This window comes from Phaenicophaeus curvirostris, chromosome 2 (assembly GCF_032191515.1).
Source record: "Phaenicophaeus curvirostris isolate KB17595 chromosome 2, BPBGC_Pcur_1.0, whole genome shotgun sequence".
NCBI lineage: Eukaryota > Metazoa > Chordata > Aves > Cuculiformes > Cuculidae > Phaenicophaeus > Phaenicophaeus curvirostris.
This window is the reverse complement of record NC_091393.1, coordinates 123592347-123611894: the sequence shown is the minus strand read 5'-3', so window position 1 is coordinate 123611894 and position 19548 is coordinate 123592347. Positions and strand designations below refer to the sequence as shown.

Genomic DNA, 19548 nt, shown 5'->3' with positions numbered 1-19548 from the left:
TTTGTGTGAGCAGTGACACCCTCATGGTGCATAGAGGAGGATACAGTTCAGCAAAGCACAGTTCAGCATGATTGTATGGGTGCAGTGGGAGAAACACATCATCAATTCACAAATCACTTCCCAGGCTGGTTTACACCAGCAGAACTCTACTGATTCCAGTGGTGTTATTCACGTTTCACATTAAAAGAGATCAGTTCTTATCAGGACTCGGTTCTGACGTACTGCGATAAAGCAGGACAACTCCTCTGCATTCAGCGGCGTTCTCCCCTTGCTCACAGCTGAGTCTCACGCCTAACACAGCTGAAAAAAATGTGGTTTCCCATCAGGAACAAGAACAGTTCACGTATAACTCAGTGTTAAATGGAGAGATGTGGGTAACACTAGTCTGGGCAAATACAGTCAGTGCCTTGTGTTTCTGCTTCCCAGGGAAATGCCTGGAGAATCCAGCACGCCTCAGCTCTCCAGGTCATTCCATCAGAACCCAGATCCGGGTAAGCGAGGCATCACACGCGTCTTACATCTTCATTTGCCATTATTACCTGAAAAGGCACTTCACTCTTTTACACTTTTTCATCGTAACAGCAGCTCCCAGTAGCCTGTAGTTACCTTCCACACAACCGTGCAGTCAGCAGTGCTCACCTCCCATTTCCTTGATTTGACTTCCAAAGTGAACAATTTTCTGGACATGTTTGGCATCTCAGCAGTTTTACTGATGAAAATTGTTTTCATCAGAAATGATGATCGTTGCAATAGAAATCAATAAAGAGCACTGAATGTGAGCTGGGGGGATGCTTTTGTTTCCTAAGCTATGTTTGAATAGCGAGCCATCTTACTGTGTCCTTTATGGGGACTTTGACATCTGAACTGAGAAGAGAAGCGTGGCTTTTCAAGGGAAAGGTTTAACAACAGAGTTTTAGTAACACTGTAAACACAAACTCTTTTTTTTTTCTACTAATGTTTCTTCTGCTTAATAGAAACAAAGCTTTATAAGGAAAAAAAAAGACTTGCTGGCTTAGGCTGTATTTTTCTGACCTCAAGGGAGGTGATACTGCCCCTCTATTCCTCTCTTGTGAGACCCCACCTGGAGTGTTGTGTCCAGTTCTGGAATCCTCAACATAAGAAGGAGATGGAGCTGTTGGAACGGGTCCAGAGGAGGCTACAAGGATGATCCAAGGGCTGGAGCACCTCCCATACGAGGACAGACTGAGAGAGTTGGAATTGTTCAGCTTGGAGAGAGAAGGCTCCAAGGAGACATTATAGCAACCTTCCAGTACCTGAAGAGGCTACAAGAAAGCTGGGGATGGGACTGGATGAGCTTTAAGCTCCCTTCCAACCCAAACTATTCTATAATTCTACGATTTACAGCCACTTAAGAAAAAAAAGATTACTCTCTTTAAGGGAATTTTCACTCTTGAGGGATAACAGTTGAAGAGACTGGGGGTTGTACCTCTGCGGCATATCAGCTTTTTTCCCATATTTTTTATTGTTGTTTAAAAAGGCAACAGCAATGATTTGAATGTGCCATTTGTTGCCATGACAAACAATCACTGACTCGAAGTATAGAAATGGGAAATGGATAGCGGTGGTGGTCACTCCTTAGTCCCTGCTGCCGCAATGCACTTCAGTAGCGGTTGATCTTTTCAATACAGGCAGTCCTGCTGCTTCATTTTCTTCATGTATTATATACTCATATATCTTTAATGTGGAGTAAGAGCAACGCAATCAATTATTTACTATGCAGCTGACAGCATGCAATGAAGACACGACAGACAACTATTCAATAATGCATTACCGCGCACTATCTATCAGTTGCGTACAACTGCTAGACACTATGAAAGAGCCTTGCACTTAGCTTGACTTCACAGCCAAGAAAATTACATGCAATTGTCTAGTTCACTCTACCGAAAGGCATTATTCCGTCCTAATGGCTTTATAGATTTGCATATTTTTAAAGGAGAAGAAAAGTAGATTTACCTTCAAGGCAGGTATCAGGCTCCATAAGCATATTCCACATGAATTGTAAGGAGACCAAAACAATTCCTCTGGTATTCTGTTGCCTTAAAACAGTCCTTTTATTTTAGGGTTTGATTCTGTTACCCTTACAAAGTTTAGCTGTAAAATATACATGCTCTGCAGCATAAGGCAAATTTCATTTGAATAAGGATGGCAGAATCAGGTCAGTCTGGGTATGCTAATGAGAAGGACTATAGATGTCTAAAGCAACATTTTAGAGATAATATATTACTACAGAAATTCTTTGCATCTCTTGCATCCCTACCCCTAAATACCTAGTGCTGTAACAAAGGTTCTGCAGGGAGAGGGAACATTCCTAAGTGGGCTAAGTCTTTCTGTCCCTTTCCCCTGGTAGCAGCCAAGAAACACGAAGAGCAGTTCAAGAGCACGGCTGCAATACAAAGAAGGCATTTTCCAATATCTCCTACCCGAACACATGCAGCAGAGCTCAGCCAAAGAATTCTGGCCATCCAGCGCACCAAGATAACTAAATAATACAATTAATCTTCTCTCTTGGCTTCATTCTCAGTTTCATCCTATGCCACAACACACACATGTATTTCCTTCTCCCCTCTTCCCCTTATTTTTTATTTTACAATTGCCTATGCAATGGTGGCACGGATTTGATATTTTAGCCTGTAGCACATACATGAACGTGCAGATGACCTCCCCGTGGGGAGTTAGGCACTCCAGTAGTGGGTTAAACCTCATTGAAACGTGACAGCCACCAGACTCTCAGTGTACGGCACAAGAAAAGCACAAGCTGGGCCATCAAAGCTTCTGAATACAGACCAGGGTACAGGGAGCATGGAAAAGCACAACAGAAAGCTGAAAAGCATCTTCAGACATTTCTCAGGAAAGTTAGGAACATCGAGACCACACGAGAGAGGTGTTTTATGAGAAAGGAATCAGCTGCCCTACCATTTAACTTCTCCTCTGCCCAGGGAAAACAGATATTGAATGATCTGCCAAAAGATCATAGTGTTTGATAGGAATGGTTGGACTCGATGATCCGGTGGGTCTCTTCCAACCTGGTTATTCTATGATTCTATGATTCTAAGAAACACCTTCCTAACCCAATATAACAATAGTGCATCAGCAGTTAGGTGTCCTTTAATGACGGGCTGTTCCCAGGCTGGACACCCTTTGATTTACAACTGTCTAGACTTCCCGTATGTGTCTCCATTTCCTTCAGAATGAAATCTGCGCTGAAATCTTAATTTATCAGTGCAACAGTTCTGATTCCCTTGGTTTAAGCTAGCGACAGCCTAGTGACAAATCTAGCCATCTCCAGTAGGGCGCTGGACTAAGAGGCTATGCATACCCAGAGATGATAAATTTGAGCATGATAAAGGATATTATTAATATGTTACTGCTTAAAACAAAGACATTAAAATGATATGTTGGCCTTGAGGGCATTTGGAACAGAAAGGCACATTTCTCCCCATATCCCTTGTGAATGAGTGCTCTTCCCCACCCAGGAGCCCTTGTTTATCCAGTTCTTTCTCGCATCCAGCTTTCTTAATGCATAACATGGCTATAGCTCCTTCGCAGAGGAGCGTGTTATTGAAACTTTTCTTGACAAGCACAGCGATCGTCTAACATCGTCCAAAGGATTTAGCACTACTCTGTTCTTAAATGAGAAAGAGAAAAACATTATTGGAAAAAAAGAGACACACAAGATGCAGCCAGAGCAGAAACTACAGTTTATAAAAATGAGTGTTGAGTGAGCCATGTAAGAAGGCACAGTCAATATGCCAAGATTACATATACTCTAAATAATCAGAGGCGGACACTGCCGTTCCATCATGATCTCACATGTACATAAAACATATATAATTGCAGAAGTTAAATGCTTTTTAACCAGGGTACCCAACATTTAGATCCAGACTGGTCAGACATCCCTGTAATATGTCTTATTTTAGAGGCGGGGTATAACCTTCTTGGCTGGCATTATGCAATATCCCCTCCCTTCACAAGCATTCAGAGAATTCCTGGGGAATCGTCTCCTCTCGCCTGCGAGTCCACAGGGGAAAATGAGACATGACTTCACTGGCACCAATTTGGGGCCACCATGGAGCCTCACTTCAGCCTAAAAACACTCTGCTGTTTCACTCAAGGAGTGAATCTCTGGCTCAAGATTGGAGAAGGACAGGTACCCAGATGCTGCACTCTCTCCACTGACATGGGGCAAACCACAGACTTCTAGGTAGCTAAAGGCAGTTGAGATTAATTCCTCCTAAAATTACTTGATCACAGTCATGATTAGGGAGAAAATGCAGTTTAAAACCAAGTTGGTTTTGATTTGCATGTCTAACACCTTCCTTTGGATAATGTGTCCTAGACTCAGTGGCCGCTGATCTACCTATAGCTTGTAGAGTAATACACATGGTAAACATGCTATAGAACTAAAAGAAGATAAAAGCCACTTCTCATCTTTGAGTGAACTCTGAGAGTGTTTGATAGGAACGGTTGGACTCGATGATCCGGTGGGTCTCTTCCAACCTGGTTATTCTATGATTCTATGATTCTGAGAAGGGTTTGTTAACAAGTTATGTATAGGGTAACCCTTATTAAGTTGTCAGAAGTTCAGCCTGCCATTAAGATCAGATAAAATCACCGTTTTGCTAAGCAGTCTTTATCCTTTGCTGCTCCAGCGGAAGAATGTCTCATTTGCATACCATTATTTTTCCAGGCTTTCTTTTTAAAAGATAGATGAGGTGCACTCATCAAAGGAACAAATCTTTCTATAGACGTATAGTTTGTTCTTCCCACCTACTAGGAATGCACCTGCTTTCACAAAAAATGACTATTTTTGCAGCATTGTTTCCAATGTAAAGTGTTTTATGCGCTCCCAGGCAGATCCTAGCACTGTCATAAATATCACTCTGCCTGTAGACCCTGAGAGTATGTACTGAAATAATATTAGCTACGAAATTCTGCTTTTGCCACGTTTGCTTCCTATTTTTGTTCATTGTTCCTGGTGTTGCAGATTCTCATTGATGTAAACTAGCACAGTTCCCCTGATATTAATGAAAGTACAAAAATATATGTAGCAATTTAAGACCTGGATCATGGTAATTTAAAAGTAAGTTGAATGATGCACTCGGGACTATCCCCCAGGGCAGAATGCTCCAAGAATACAGAATCCTGTAGATTTGTGATCAGAGCAAAAACTGGATGCCAAACCGAATAGGTTCTGTTAGCAGACAGCTGTGTAAGTGTAACTCACCTTCATTTCACTCCCTGTGAAACGATGACTGTAGTTTCATCAAGGTCAGAAAGAGAGTCACTAGAATATCCAGCAATAATATTATTAATTAATAACACTTTGCCTGAGGTATCTTGAAAAGCCTTATACAGTAGGCCTTTAAAGTTCTTCAGAGCTACAATGGAAAGGAGCTATTAACAGCACAGTTATTATAAATAGGTCTTTTCCATCTCTAAGTTTTGATCTCGGTGATCTTATAAACGAACTATGGAAAAAGTGGCAGCTGTTATCTTGACAGATGGGTCTCAGGCACTGCTCTGGTGGACGTTAGACAGTCGTCTCTATGGAGAAAAACAGAAATTTCCCAGCGCCTGTATCTATTTTCATCTACTTAACAAGCCGCTCAAGTCTTGGACTAGTGAAGAGAAGAAGCAAAGAGAATGCAAAATAAATGCTTAATGGGAAACATCTCAGAGAAAGGGGTGCGAATCAGATGAGTAGCCCCTAAGAGTCACTTCCCTCTTGAGTTTTACTGCAGTGACAGAGAAAGAATCAGAAGATTCTTATAGAGGCAATGGAGACAAAACAGGCACTTGTAGAAGGTGAGATACAGAAAGCCTGTGCATGGGGTGAAGAGCAGCCTATAGTCAGCTAGCGGGACACAGTGAGTACAAGGATACACTTCAAATTTCAGCTCTTCCTAGAATTCTGCATCGTCATCCATTTTAGATGTAGAGCTTTGAATCCAATTTTAAGGACACACACAAGCCTAAGAAAGGTTCATCCTTTTTAAAGGATGCTTGACCACCTTTTCTGTGACTTGCCCAAAACACCACGAGTACAATCCCACCTCAAGCCTGAATTTAAACCCTTGTCCTTCACTTTTTTTCATAGTATTCTCATCATCAGGCAACCAAACACCTAACAGTGGCACCCTCTGTGCCCGCACTTGAATCTGTAGGCTAGGTGGAAGTGGGGAATGATGGAGTTAGGAGAAAACTAAGCAATTAGTAATTAGGGAAGTCAGTGCAATGGACAGAGAACTGGATCCCACTCCTTGCTCCCAGCACTTTTGGATCTGCTGTGTCTGATGTGGCGTAGGGTGCGTCCCTGCACTGTTTTGACAAAGTTCTCTTTAACTTCAGCAGGGTCCTCAGTGTGGATTGCACAGACCATAACATTTTTCCACAAGCAAAAATATTTTCGCACTCAAGACTGCTGCGAACAAAAGACACTGTAAATTAAGCCAGTTTAGATACTACAAATAGAAATAGTAGTCAGTCCATAGACACAAACAACAAAGATAAACATTGCCAAAAATACCCCAATAGCACAACAGAGTGGAAAACAACACAAGCTGAGAGCAGGTCAAAGAGCAAAACATTACATAAACGAATGTATTATTACACCAGCAACAAAAAAGTGGAAGAATTCAGACTCTACAGCAAAACATGTACTATTATCATCTGTCAATGCAAAGACAGAGATGGCGCATGTATTGCCTAACTCTCAGGAACTGCTGTAGACAGACAGCTCTCTGAGAGGTCAATGGATCTTTTATTATCCCAGTAACTGAAGAAGTAGCATCCCATATGAGTAACTTACTGTAAAAAGTCAGTAAAAATCTGTTTGCAACAATCAAATGGCCAAAACATACACATCATGACCACACTAACAAAGGATGTTTTTCTGCAGAAGAATAATGGATCGTTCTGTTGAATTTTATCTAAAGATTTTGGATAAAGATTTTTCTAAGGAAAATACAATTCTGGGTTGAATGGAGTGAGAGTGTGAAATATTTCACTTTAGAAAATGAAAAAAATTTGCCTTATGTCCATCTGAAACGTTTCTTTCTACTGAGAATATATTGCTTCATTTTCAGATATTAATATGAACTATTTAAATTGAGCTTTGATGAGATCTAGGGAGTTCTTGAGCTCCACCACCTTTCCAATTATTTAACACCAAGTATTGTTTAGTTACGTCCAAGCTAAAAGACATTGCAGCTATTAAGGAGAAAACATAAAAGGAGAAGGGAATAGTTAAAATTCATAAGGAGCACACTGAAGGAGAGGTATATAGGATAAAATTCAAGTATCCAGACAGCCAAACCAAACAAAAGCAAGGCAAAACTGACCTAAAAATTGGGTCAAAGAAGCTGAGATTTATGTGAGAGCGATACAGTGATGTGTTCCAAAGTAATCATTCACCCAGCCACTCTGAGGTATTTGACATCACTGAACTGATCTTCCCTGACTCTGTAACCCATAATACGTAACCTCATGGAAGGGGTAAAAGCCCCATTCATTTAGGCTGCTGCTTCCATTTTGCACAGCAAAGAAAAAGCTTTGTGGCAGTTAATTTCTCTCAGTTTTGTGTAGCTTTTAAATGCTTGAACACGTATCTGCAGATTTACTGGCTGCCTGCAAGAGGAGTTGCAGTGATCGTGCTCACAAGGGCAGCAATCACCCAGGCTACCGAAGCTTTGGAAATCACTCATCAGGTTGTAAGTATGCTGGCTGCTCGTGTTATCGAACAGTTGCCAGGAAAAAAATGGAAATAAAATGGAAATACATAAAACCAATGAACTTAAGTAAACCAAGTTTCAAATAAATTAAAAAGGCCCTGGTGATCTGACTCGAAATCGACCGTGGTACAAATCTCTCTGCCAGGTAAACAAGTTTATTTGCGTTTTTCTCAAGAAAAAGGATGCAGAGAATTTAAATTTCTCAGTATATCTAATCTGTGTTCTCTAACACAACTGAGTATCTGCGAGGTTCAGCCTGCTCATGTGATGGAAGATCGCTAGGGATACAGCCAGGCATACTTCAGCCACATCTATTTTAACAGGAACAAATCATACGAAAGCATGTTCTGCATCTCATTTCACATCTCATGTGCTCTGCACAGTCCATCGGCTCAAGCAGCATCCTAGGGACACAGAATATCATACATTGTGTTTCTATTTTGTTTATTGTAAGCATCCAACTAGCACAATAAATATCACTGTATACTATAAATTCATTTCACACCAAATACACCTACCATTTTGGGATCGTTTTATTGCTTTCAACTTAATGATCTACCATGAAGACAGGACACTTCAATTCAAGCGAAGCTTCTCGGTCAGCATCAGTACTTGGTTGTTATCCACACAAAATTCAGATGAAGGCTTCTCCTGTATGTCCATGACCTTGACCTCCAAATAAACCTGTGCTTTACAGCTCATGATGCACTCCCAGATGATGTCTTCCCAATTTTCAAATCTTCCTTTGATACAGGAGCCTTTTTTTGAGATCATTCATCAGCTGCATTTTCATACAATCACAGAACAGAATCATAGAACGGTTTGGGTTGGAAGGGATCTCAAAGCCCATCCAGTTCCACCCCTGCCATGGGCAGGGACACCTCCCACTGGATCAGGGGCTCCAAGCCCCATCCAACCTGGCCTTGAACACCTCCAGGGATGGGGCAGCCAGAGCTTCCCTGGGCAACCTGGGCCAGGGCCTCTCCACCCTAGCAGTAAAAAAATTCTTCTTAATATCTAATCTAAATCTCCCTCTTTCAGCTTAAAATCATTACCCCTTGTGGTACCCATGCACTCCCTGGTAAAAATCTCCTCCCCAGCTTTCCTGGAGTCCCTTTCAGTGCTGAAGCTGCTCTAAGGTCTCCCCAGAGCCTTCTCCAGGTTGAACAACCCCAACTGCCTCAGCCTGTCCTCGAATGAGAGGTGCTTCAGCTCTCTGACCATATTCATGGCCCTTTTCTTGTTGATAAGCTGAAAAGCTTATGTGAGTTTCACATCAGTGGGTCCTCTCTCTTGTACACATCATGGCATGATGAAGGTGCTCAGGCAGACCCCTCAACTGAGTTTTTTCCTGACCACTGTCTTTGCAACAACGCAAGCTACCTCTCTGCTGCCTTACACAGCAACTTCACGCTTCCATTACATCCCATTTGTTGGGGAAAACTCTGTTTCTGCTATGAGCAAGTTTTTCAATTCTGAAAATGCTCAGTGGTGAGCTTCATGTCAAGCAGGTTGTGGCTTGTAATCATGACATCTGTTTCTGAACTCCTTCTACCCTACCATAGAGGTTTCATGACCGTACGACCACTATTCTCTGCAGGCTTCCAATAGTGGCCTCTTCTCTGCCTTCAGCAGTGCAGGAAATCACTAATGGATGTATTTCTGATCTCATACACAGGGCACTGCTGCTTGCACCACATCCTGAATTTCAGCCTGAATACTTGGTGAAGAAGAGCTATCTAAAGCTATCACATTATTTGCTGGATTTAGAGTCTAAGCCAGCCATAACAATTCTGGTAGTTCAGTTCTTGATCTCTGCATATCTCTCTAATTTTCAAGTCCCTTGCCTTTTTAAGTCAAAACATCTGCCTTGCTTGTGCACGTGTGGCCCAGGGTTTACCTGCTAGCGAGAGGACTACATACTGCCTTCTGTCCTTATGCAACTTCACCAGTTTTACTTGCTGTTCACAGCCTTCCTAGCGACATGGCCACATGTTTCATAGCCCAGTGTGGCTGGTATCCAGGAGCCAATTCTCCTGGCAAAAAACTGCGTATCAATTTTTGCACAGCTTGCAAATGAACCAGCGAGTCCTCCTGTGATGTGCCCTCAGTAATAAGGTGGTTTCCTTAGTGTAAACAGCCTTGTCTCCAAAGATCTGAACACCTGACTCTGGAGATTAAGAAACGAGACTCCTAGACAACAAATCTCAAATTAACATTTGGCTAAATGGTTTCAGCAGTGCTTTCTCAAGGGTTTAAAAGAAATAAGTGTGGTATTGCCTTTGGATCGCAATGTTGCATTAAGCACAGCAGTAATTTTTGGAGTAAATATAACAACCTGCTTCTGTTCAGGTGTAATATTTTTCTCTCCTTTTTTTCTTCTACTTTTTCTACCACATTACGTGGATAATGCAAGCACAGTGCACCTTGCAAGGAGCCAGGACTCAAACAGTGCTTACTTCCATCTCTTTGAATAGAACTGCTTTATAGAGCCCTGAAACCTAAATATTGGTGCATTGCAGATTGTCATTTTTAGCTGCTGCAATACCACATCTTGTTTTGCTGCCTGCTGCCAGGTGACATCATCTTGAAGCAACTTTTTCAGTGGTGCAGCTAAATCTGCTGCTCCCAGGATACTGCTGACTAGAAATTCAAAAATCCCATATATATATATCTTAGTCTTCCTCCTGCAAGTGAGACTGGAAGGATGGGAATAAAGAAGTTACAGAATCATATCAGCAAGAAATATTATAGATGGCGCTGGGTAAGACAGGGATGCAGATACTGTTGTGGCACAGCCTAAAGGTATCATACCTTCACCAAATAAACACATAAGCAACATCAATTCTTCACAGCTGATGCATGCACGAATACATACAATTCTATTTTCTCACATTAGCTTGAGCTCTGTGCTAGGTTCTTTATCTAATAATCTAACCACAGCTAGAGATTAAGACCTAGCAGTGATAAAAAATAACAGAAAGGCCTTGTTTGCTATGCTGCAAGAATGATTCCTGCTACAAATTCATTCACAAGTTGAGAGCATGACAGGCTGTCACGTAACATGCAAGTCTGAATGTATTGGTCTCAGGCTCCACACCAAGTCTAAATTTTAGAGCTGCACTGTGCATGTTCAAATCAAACACCAAACTTCCTCTGGGTAAGCTCCAAGAGCTGTGTTGATTCTAGGTATTGCTTAATAAAGAGAGGAGGCCAATTGAAACCACACATTTTTGTCATTTTTTTTCAGATGATCTCATGCTTTGCACAGCCGTAAAAATGATACGGATTTTCACACACAACAAGAATTTGAGAAGGAGCATTTCTAGCTGTGGCACAACGTTATGCTTTTACTCTAAGGCAGACAGGCTTTGTCCCAGCAACTGGGAGAGCGTGTTATCTGATTCCTGATTTGTTTAACAGTCCATAGAACCTTTTTTTCAGGCTGGTGCGCAGATATGATCTTTATTTCTGTCTTTGTGGTGACAGTGCTACCAGACTAAGTGCATTGAGCCACGTCTCAGTTTGGCTGCTTATGTCTCAATCATTTAAGCTCTCAGGAGAGGACACAAATCAGGATCACCTCAGTTTTTAAGGTTACAAGAACTTCTAAACCTTTTTCCGATCTCATTCAGAGCAACTTCAACATCCCGCTTGTTCTGCTAAAGTGTTAAAGAATGCAAAGCAGGAGCGCTACCTTTTTATCTCCTTCAGAAGCCTCCATGGAGATTAGGAAGTGTTGCTCTGATCTCTCCCAGTTCCATGCCACCTTGCTATCTGGACACAAAAGGTCAGATTTTAAGCTGGAGTAAATCGAAAAGGTCAATAGAGCAATGCTAGCTTGTCCCAGCTAAGCAGAAGCCATTCCAGAGATATGAGACTCGGGATTCAGGGCTTTTCCCACCACACGCTTTGCTCTAACTATTTTCTGCTCTCCCATGCACAGGTTTCGAAGCTCCCTAGATATTCTGTTCAATTTCTTGCTATTTTTTTTCCCTCACTGACTGTATTTAAAGACACTTTGCCTTCCTGGAACCCAGAAAGCTATTATGTTCTAAAAGTGACCTTGTACCGGTCACTTTTTCTAACACGGATTTATTCTGTTGGACCCAGGACTAACAAACCTTGGTGGCATCACAAAAGATACAGAGAGAGCATTTTCTCACAACTTCTTATTCTTAACAGTAACAAACAGCTCATCTGGATCTAAACTCTTTCTTCATTTGGCCTTGCATCAAGAGCCTTCTGAGAGGGTGGGAAAGAGAAATAATGTAGTCTGTCTCAGGGTCCTTGCATACAGACTTTGAAAAGACCAGAATTCAATAGAGGTCTACATGGTTTAATTTGTGTGACGAAAAGAAAGACCTGTGTATGGGACACCAAAATAGTCAGGTTTCAACAATTCCACTGCAAAACCAGAACATCTGACGCTAGATGGTTGCATCAGTCAGGGACTGCAAGAATAAAGGAGGACCTTGTACCAAGACTAGTGCATTGGTTTAGCACAGAATGAAATGAGTAAGTTGCAATACCTTAAGATGATTATTGTTTTGGGTTTTGGTTGTTTTTGTTGTTGTTCACACAAATTGAAACCAAACTGAGCCAGGTTTAGTTTTTGGCTCTGCTGCATTGGTGTGACTTTGATAAAAATAGGCAAACCAAACCAGAGCTCCCTACTCAAGTTTTACTCTATATTAATAGAAGTATGCATGGCCCTAGGACTCTCCTACATGAACCAGTCTGAGTTAGGGCAGACTCCGTGACTCATCCAAATTGCTTTGGGTAACTTGGAAAGAGCAGCAGCATAGATGTTGCAGGAGGGGCAGTAAGAGATACTCGTATTAACACTTTCATTTTTGGAAATTCGGTGTGCCTGCTACAGACAGCTAGAGGAAAGAAGAAAAAAAATGAATAAATTAAACTCTGGCTTGTATACAGAGACAGCCATCCCATCTCATCCTTCCCTATGAGTGGGGAAAGTGCCGAGGAACAAGTCGGATAGTGTGTACAAAAGGAAGAAAATGCCTCTATCCTGCTGTTGACTTGCCCCAGCACATGCTACTACCTGCATGTGCCTTGAGGGAGTGCCGACCTACCCCCAGGAAGCCCATCTTGAAAAGAGTCACCATTTACTACTGAAAAATAAAAGGATTAGCAGGGCCAGTAAGAGGCTAAGATGATCAGGTTTAACTTTCACTGGCCCAAAGCCAAACATGCAAGCAAAGGCTTAGGAGAACTTTCTTCTAATGCCTCTGTGCCAACAATAGATGTGGACAGGACAAATATTTACAGACCTAAAGCGGGGGGAGACTGAATAGGGCGGGTGGGTTGTTAGATTCTGCCTGAAGTGCTTATTATAGCGATTAGCCCGTGGCGGCTTTACAGCCCTGCAATGACTGCTCCCCACAGCCGCAGACAGGATGGAATGACTCAACGACGATGCCGCCAGCACAAGATGTCTTTTCACATGTACTGTACCACGCCGTCCTCCCTTTCCCTGGGGGTGTATTAATAGCAGTGTACTCATACTGTACATACTACAGTATAACCACCTCTCTCTGAAGGGAGCACGGGCAAGGCTGCCAGCGGGAGAAAACATGTTCAAAACAAACAAAATGATCTTGGAGACCTGGAGGAGGTGTTGACTCTTGTGCTCCGTGCCCTGAATGCTCTCTTTCTCTCTGAGCATCTCTCTGAGGCCACCTCCCTCTATAACACCCGAACCCAAACGTGTCCTAACATTACAGAAAAGTGAATTATTATTAAATGAATGGTTTAGCTGAGAGATGCCTTTTACTTTATTTACCTTTGATAACAGAAAGTAAAGATAATCATAATATAGATGTATGTACCTGGCCGTGCCCCTTCCTCCTCTGTTCCTTGCTGTTCACCTTTGTTAGCTGCCTGGGAATGAGAACTTCTCTTAATATGTTTTTTTTTGAACAGCTAAGCACAATGGAGCTCTGAATGATGCTACGATACAAACACAATCAAATTCTCTTTCCTCTGTTCCCGGAAATGATGGTGCTATAAAAAAAAATATTGATAGGAAGATCTGTAGTAGGGGGAGGAATGTTTGAGGGCAGAACTTTGTCCAAGAGCACTTGCATTGAAAGCAACCAAAGGATCATTAAAATGGTTGTTTAGTCAGGATAACTATCAAGCTCGTCCCTTAATTTTCCAGAAATGATCTTGTCAATCTATCCTTAAAACTGCAGTGGATAAATTTGATCTTAAGATCTCCCAGTCTTGCCTTCCTGAATATTTATGTTTGAAGCTCATGAACTGCCACTGTTAATGGCTGTAGGATAGCTCTCTAGCAAAAAGGACCTTGAAATAAATAGCCACATCCTGTAGAATCTGATTACAGGGGTTTAATATTGAATTATTTCCAACCATTTAAAAAGCAATTATCTCCCTTCTTCCTACACACCCATGTTTACCAGAGTAACTGGAAACAGAGTCAGAGGTACGTGGAAAAATACAGACATTTTCTGAAAAAGTAGTTATGTAATAAAGAATTAAACACACCTCTTCACTACGAGGTTAAACAGTGAAGTATCTAATGTTTCTCAGTCACCTTGAGCTTTTATACAAGAGTCCTGAGGTCCAACTCATGCCAGGTTGAGCAAATGAATAATTTTCTATTTACCTTTTCTCCTAAGAAAATAAAACCAATAATGTAAGCCCACAAACCTTGCAAACTGCAGCAGCATGCAGTCATCAAGAGGTAGAGAAACACACTTCCTACGTAGCCCTAAGGAGACCCATAAAGCAAACACAACCCTGTGTCCTCATAGAAAAAAAAACAAAACGCCTGCCTTGTGTAGCTCCCTCATCACATTGCAAACTACCAGGAGTATGTTCCACGTGACTACTCTACAGTGCTCAGTAATTCCTTGCTTTCTCTCCCTCTGCCCCTACATGCAAGAAATTAGACCGGCATGTCCTGACCATCTGCAGAAGATAAATCACGCATTGAACATTCTTGTCATCAGGTTCTCGGCCTGCCCAAAGTCAAAGTAAATAAAATAAGTGATAAACTGCCCAGTGAGGCCGGTACAAGCTCCATGGTTGGCTCCAGAGCCATGTTTAGATTTGCAAGTTGAGTAAATGCTCTGACACGCAGCCTGGATGCTGTTCCACCAGCATAAAAATGCACCACATGCACCATAAAAATATGCAGTGCCATCAGGAAGCAGCTCCCAACCACTGCGTGCATGTGTGGCATTGCTACTGCCAAGCCAAACATAATTGTTCTCAGTCTAAACTTAAAACTTTTTACTCTTTTCCTTCTGTTTTGAGCTCTGTTTCCGTCCCCTAGTCAGAAATCTCTAAGCAGGAGCTGACCTGTCTGATCCCAGCTGGGGGCTGAGCCAACGTGGATTATCACCAGTGGAGAGCTACAAAATTGTAGCTGGGGTATATCGAGGTCATGGATGTTTCCTCAGCTGAAATCTGAAATTGCTCACAGTCTCTCTCTCTCTATCCCATTCGTTGCCACGTATCTTTGACCTAACTTTCCAGTTTAGAGAGCTGGCTGTGCTCTGAGACTATGGGTATTTCCATGTTGTGTGCTGGGGTCATCCAACGGCTGCCCTCTGCATCAGACTCAGTCTCTATTCAGACAGTGAAACTGCGAGTGCAACCCCGGGCACAGCCCAAGGGACTCCGTGTCTGAGCCTATTTGGCAGTTTAATGGTCTGCCAGGCACCGTAGCACACCCGAGCGGGCAGCCTGTGGAGCGCCTGCAGGGCAAGCCCGTGATCAGAAGTGATGGCTCAACCCATCGCCCTTGTCAGCTGTAACGGAGACATGGCCCGAGGTGGTGTCCAAGAACGAGAACGTGCTTGTCTCCAACACAGCAGAGCCTCTCGAGCTAGAGGCTGAACGTGCCACGTCTCCGAAGCCTGTGAATCACAAGTATATACATAATAAAAGGCAGTCAAAATCTTTATTAAATAAACTAATAAGTACTTCAAATTGCAAACCAAATGGGAACGAACTTCCATTTGATGTGGCCAGAGATGTTTAATACTCCCCTGTCTCCATGACTCATAACACTGAAAGCCCAGTAAAAGCTGAGAAACACTCAGTGCCTGCCACAGAGCAGCACACAACCTTCTTTCAGCTGCAAATGGATACAGAACGCAGTATGTATTAACCAGATTCAAAATGTAACGCCTACCAAGATAGAGGAATGCAATATCTGGTCTCACATACACTTTCTATCATACAGAATCGTTTGTTGAAAATACAAGTCTCTCTTAATACCTTTGCAATGCTCACATATATATCAACACATTCATGCTAGATAACATAACACTAGCTACAAACAGCATAGTTTTTGCATGGAAAAACAGCATAAAGGACAAATATTTGAAGATAAGTAGGTGTCTAAGGACACAGTAGTCATACTGTGGACATTTCAAAGGCATCTAGGCATCTAACTCCTTTGATTTCAACTCAGTTATTTTAAAAGCTTTTAAACTCTAAATGTTTTTCTAAGTTTTCCCCAGATGTAAAGTGTAATTACCACAAAGTTACAGTGAATAAAATCACTCTAAAGTCTAAATGTCTCATTTTCAAAGTTCAGCTTCCTAAGCTGCAATGCTATGTGAAAACACGTACAACATTTATCACTTAAAAAAACCCAAACCTTAAAAGTGAGGAAATGGACAAGCAAGAACATCACGAAGTTTATCATATCCATGTAGTACAAAACACATATTTTTATCATCTGATATTAAGAACACTCACTACATCACAGCAGGCAGACAAAACTCTGATCGGATGATATTGAAAGTTTTGTTCTTATCATCTTTGGTGCATACATATTTTAAGAAACATTGGCTTGTGGAAAATATCAGTTAATGTGTGTAGTAATAAACATTCATTGTTGTTCATGCTTACCTTTTGATGGAGTATTTGTAAGTAATAATTCTGAGTCAGCTTTGACCCACCAGTTCCCATGGAACAGACTGAGGTCCTACTTGGCTGAACTTGCTCACATCCATCATTTTAACCTCAAATTTATTTCTGCCCTTTTCAACCTGCTATGTCATTATCACTGACAAAAGAAATGATGAATCATGAACGTTGGGGTACAGGGAACCAAATACACTCAACAAAATTAACCTCATTATAATGTCAGTTGTGCGTAGCGTGATGAAACTGTCCGGTGGGACCTCTAGGGGCTACTGTAACACAAGTGAAGAACAGTTGGGTTGTATCAAAAATAATGATTAACATATACTTCAAGAATAAAATTCATTTCGCAACTCACATGCAGCAAAATCAGGGCTACGGGTGGATTTGCCTTTGGGACTTATCACTGTATGACATTAACAGGGAAGAGAATTTTATCGTCTGTCACAAAGTGTTTGTTGTCTATTTGGTTTGATCACTAGGTCTAGGAAATACACAAAGCAGGTACAATTTTCTGCTTAAATAGAACGAGACTACTACAAAATCAAGTAAGAAGTCTTACACCCAAACTATCTATGGGATGAGGCTGCACATTACCAAAACACAGGCTGCAAGGCTATCCATGCCTCTGTTATTTCTTGTAATGTCTATGATGCAGGCTTGCATTGGAGAAGCCATCAAGGTGCTCTGTAGCCTCATGTACAGAGTGCACAGCTTGCCGCTTGCCCTGTCCAAGGATGCATGGGCAATCCCAGGTTCCTGGTGTGTCCACACAGCCCACAAACACATTGTGGCTCCGTCTACCTCTGCCTGCGCCTTTCAGTGCAGTCAAACAACAGTTCCTTCAGTGGCCCCCAAGATTTGACCCCAAACCACCTCCAGTCTTAGCAGGACTTACAAACAAGGTGAACTCCCGTGCTAGGTTCGCACCATATTTTCAGATGGGATGAATTTATTTTACAGTCATTCTCTAGAGTATTTTTCCATGTGCTTTCCAATGTGGCTGGTTTTGGTTTTACCATACACAGATCATAGAATCATAGGATGGGTTGGGTTGGAAGGAACCTTGAAGATCACCCAGTTCCATCCCTGCCATGAGCAGGGACACCTCCCACTGGACCAGGCTGCTCCCAGCCCCATCCAACCTGGCCTTGAACCCCTCCAGGGATGGGGCAGCCACAGCTTCCCTGGGCAACCTGGGACAGGGCCTCCCCAGTCTCATTGTGAAGAAATTCCTCCTTATGTCTAGCCTAAATCTGCCCCTCTCCAGTTTATACCCATTGCCCCTTGTCCTGTCACCACAAGCCTTTGTAAACAGTCCCTCCCCAGCTTTCTTGTAGCCCCTTCAGGTACTGGAAGGTCACTACAAGGTCTCCTTGGAGCCTTCTCTTCTCCAGGCTGAACAACCCCAACTCTCTCAGCCTGCCGTCATACGGGAGGTGCTTCAGCCCCTGATCATCCTTGTAGCCTCCTCTGGACCTGTTCCAACAGCTCCATCTCCTTCTTATGTTGGGGATTTCAGAACTGGGCAAAATCCTCCAGCTGAGGTCTCCCAAGAGAGCAGCAGAGGGGACAATCCCCTCCCTCCCTGCTGCCCGTGCTGCTCTGGATGCAGCCCAGGAGACAGTTGGTTTCTGGGCTGCGACTGCACGTTGCCAGCTCATGTCGAGCTTCTCATCAATCAGCACCCCAAGTCCTTCTCCTCAGGGCTGCTCTCTCACATCATCTCCCACCCTGTACTGAAACCGTGGATTGTCCCAACCCAGGTTTAGAGTCTTGCCCTTGGCCTTTTTGAACCTCATGAGGTTCTTACAGCCCCACTTCTCCAGCTTGTCCCGTCCTTCCGATGTGGCAGCTGCAGCACTCAGCTTGGCGTCCTTGAGGTGCGCTTAAAGCACAAACTGTGAACGCTGTTGGCCAAGGTTGTTTTTTTTCTGTAACCCAGTTCAGTTGTGATGCACCTGCAGCATACAGAACTGCACAACCGCGTGCCCCGTGAGTGGGAGCACGCAGCAGAACAAGAGTCAGGCAGTCTTGCTGCAAAACAGAGCAGAGCTGAAGGTGGGACAGGGCTTCAAATGGCCAACATCAGCTCCTGAAAATAGCTTCTGCAGAAACTTGCTTTGCCCGTACTGAATTGATAAGGCAGGGTTTTCCAGAATACTCAGTCTATTTAAAACACAAACTAGTGGGATGTCAATTAAATGAGACATGATGACTGCAAGGGGATTTATGCAAACAGCTTTCGTTACCCTGAACAGCACGTTGGCTTGTCAATCTTTCTGAGCTGCAAATATTTCTGTGCATTGCGGATCACAGTGGAAAGCTTCCCCTCTTGTAGATACTGCTGTCTTCTCCTAGGGATTTTTAATACTCATCTATTTTTATAGGAAAAGCAATTACAGCTATCTGGTCAGATTCACAGCACTGAGCAAAGATTTCTGCTGAGCAGTCCCTCACAACAAAAAAAGTATCTTGAAGTCAAATACCTATGTGTTTTAATGCAACTATTTTGGTTTTCATATACAGTAACCGCTACCTAATAAAAATAATATCAACCAAAACAGTGTAAAAACATAATTAAGGCGTCTGGCGAAGTATGGGAAATGACTTTGAGTGAAATGTGGTGCTACAGTCCATAACTGATTAGTCATTTTGTTAATCACCATTTTATATGCTCCCATTATATACTAGAGAAATGATCAATTCCAAGGATGTCCGATGCAAGCTGGTAATCAGAACACAAGTGGATATGAATGGTTCCAGAGCTCTGCACCAGTTCATTTTTCATCATGTGGAGCATCTCCTACAAAATACTGACTGTCCTCTGATGTCAGTGAATCCCCCCCCATGGCAGAGCTGTTACTGG

General features: G+C 42.5%; 1 protein-coding gene across 1 annotated transcript in view; it reads right to left on the bottom strand.

The window, feature by feature from the left end:
- Nucleotides 1-19548, bottom strand: part of FKBP1B (FKBP prolyl isomerase 1B) — a 48958-nt gene that overhangs the window by 9540 nt on the left and 19870 nt on the right. The gene's annotated exons all lie outside the window — the stretch shown is intronic.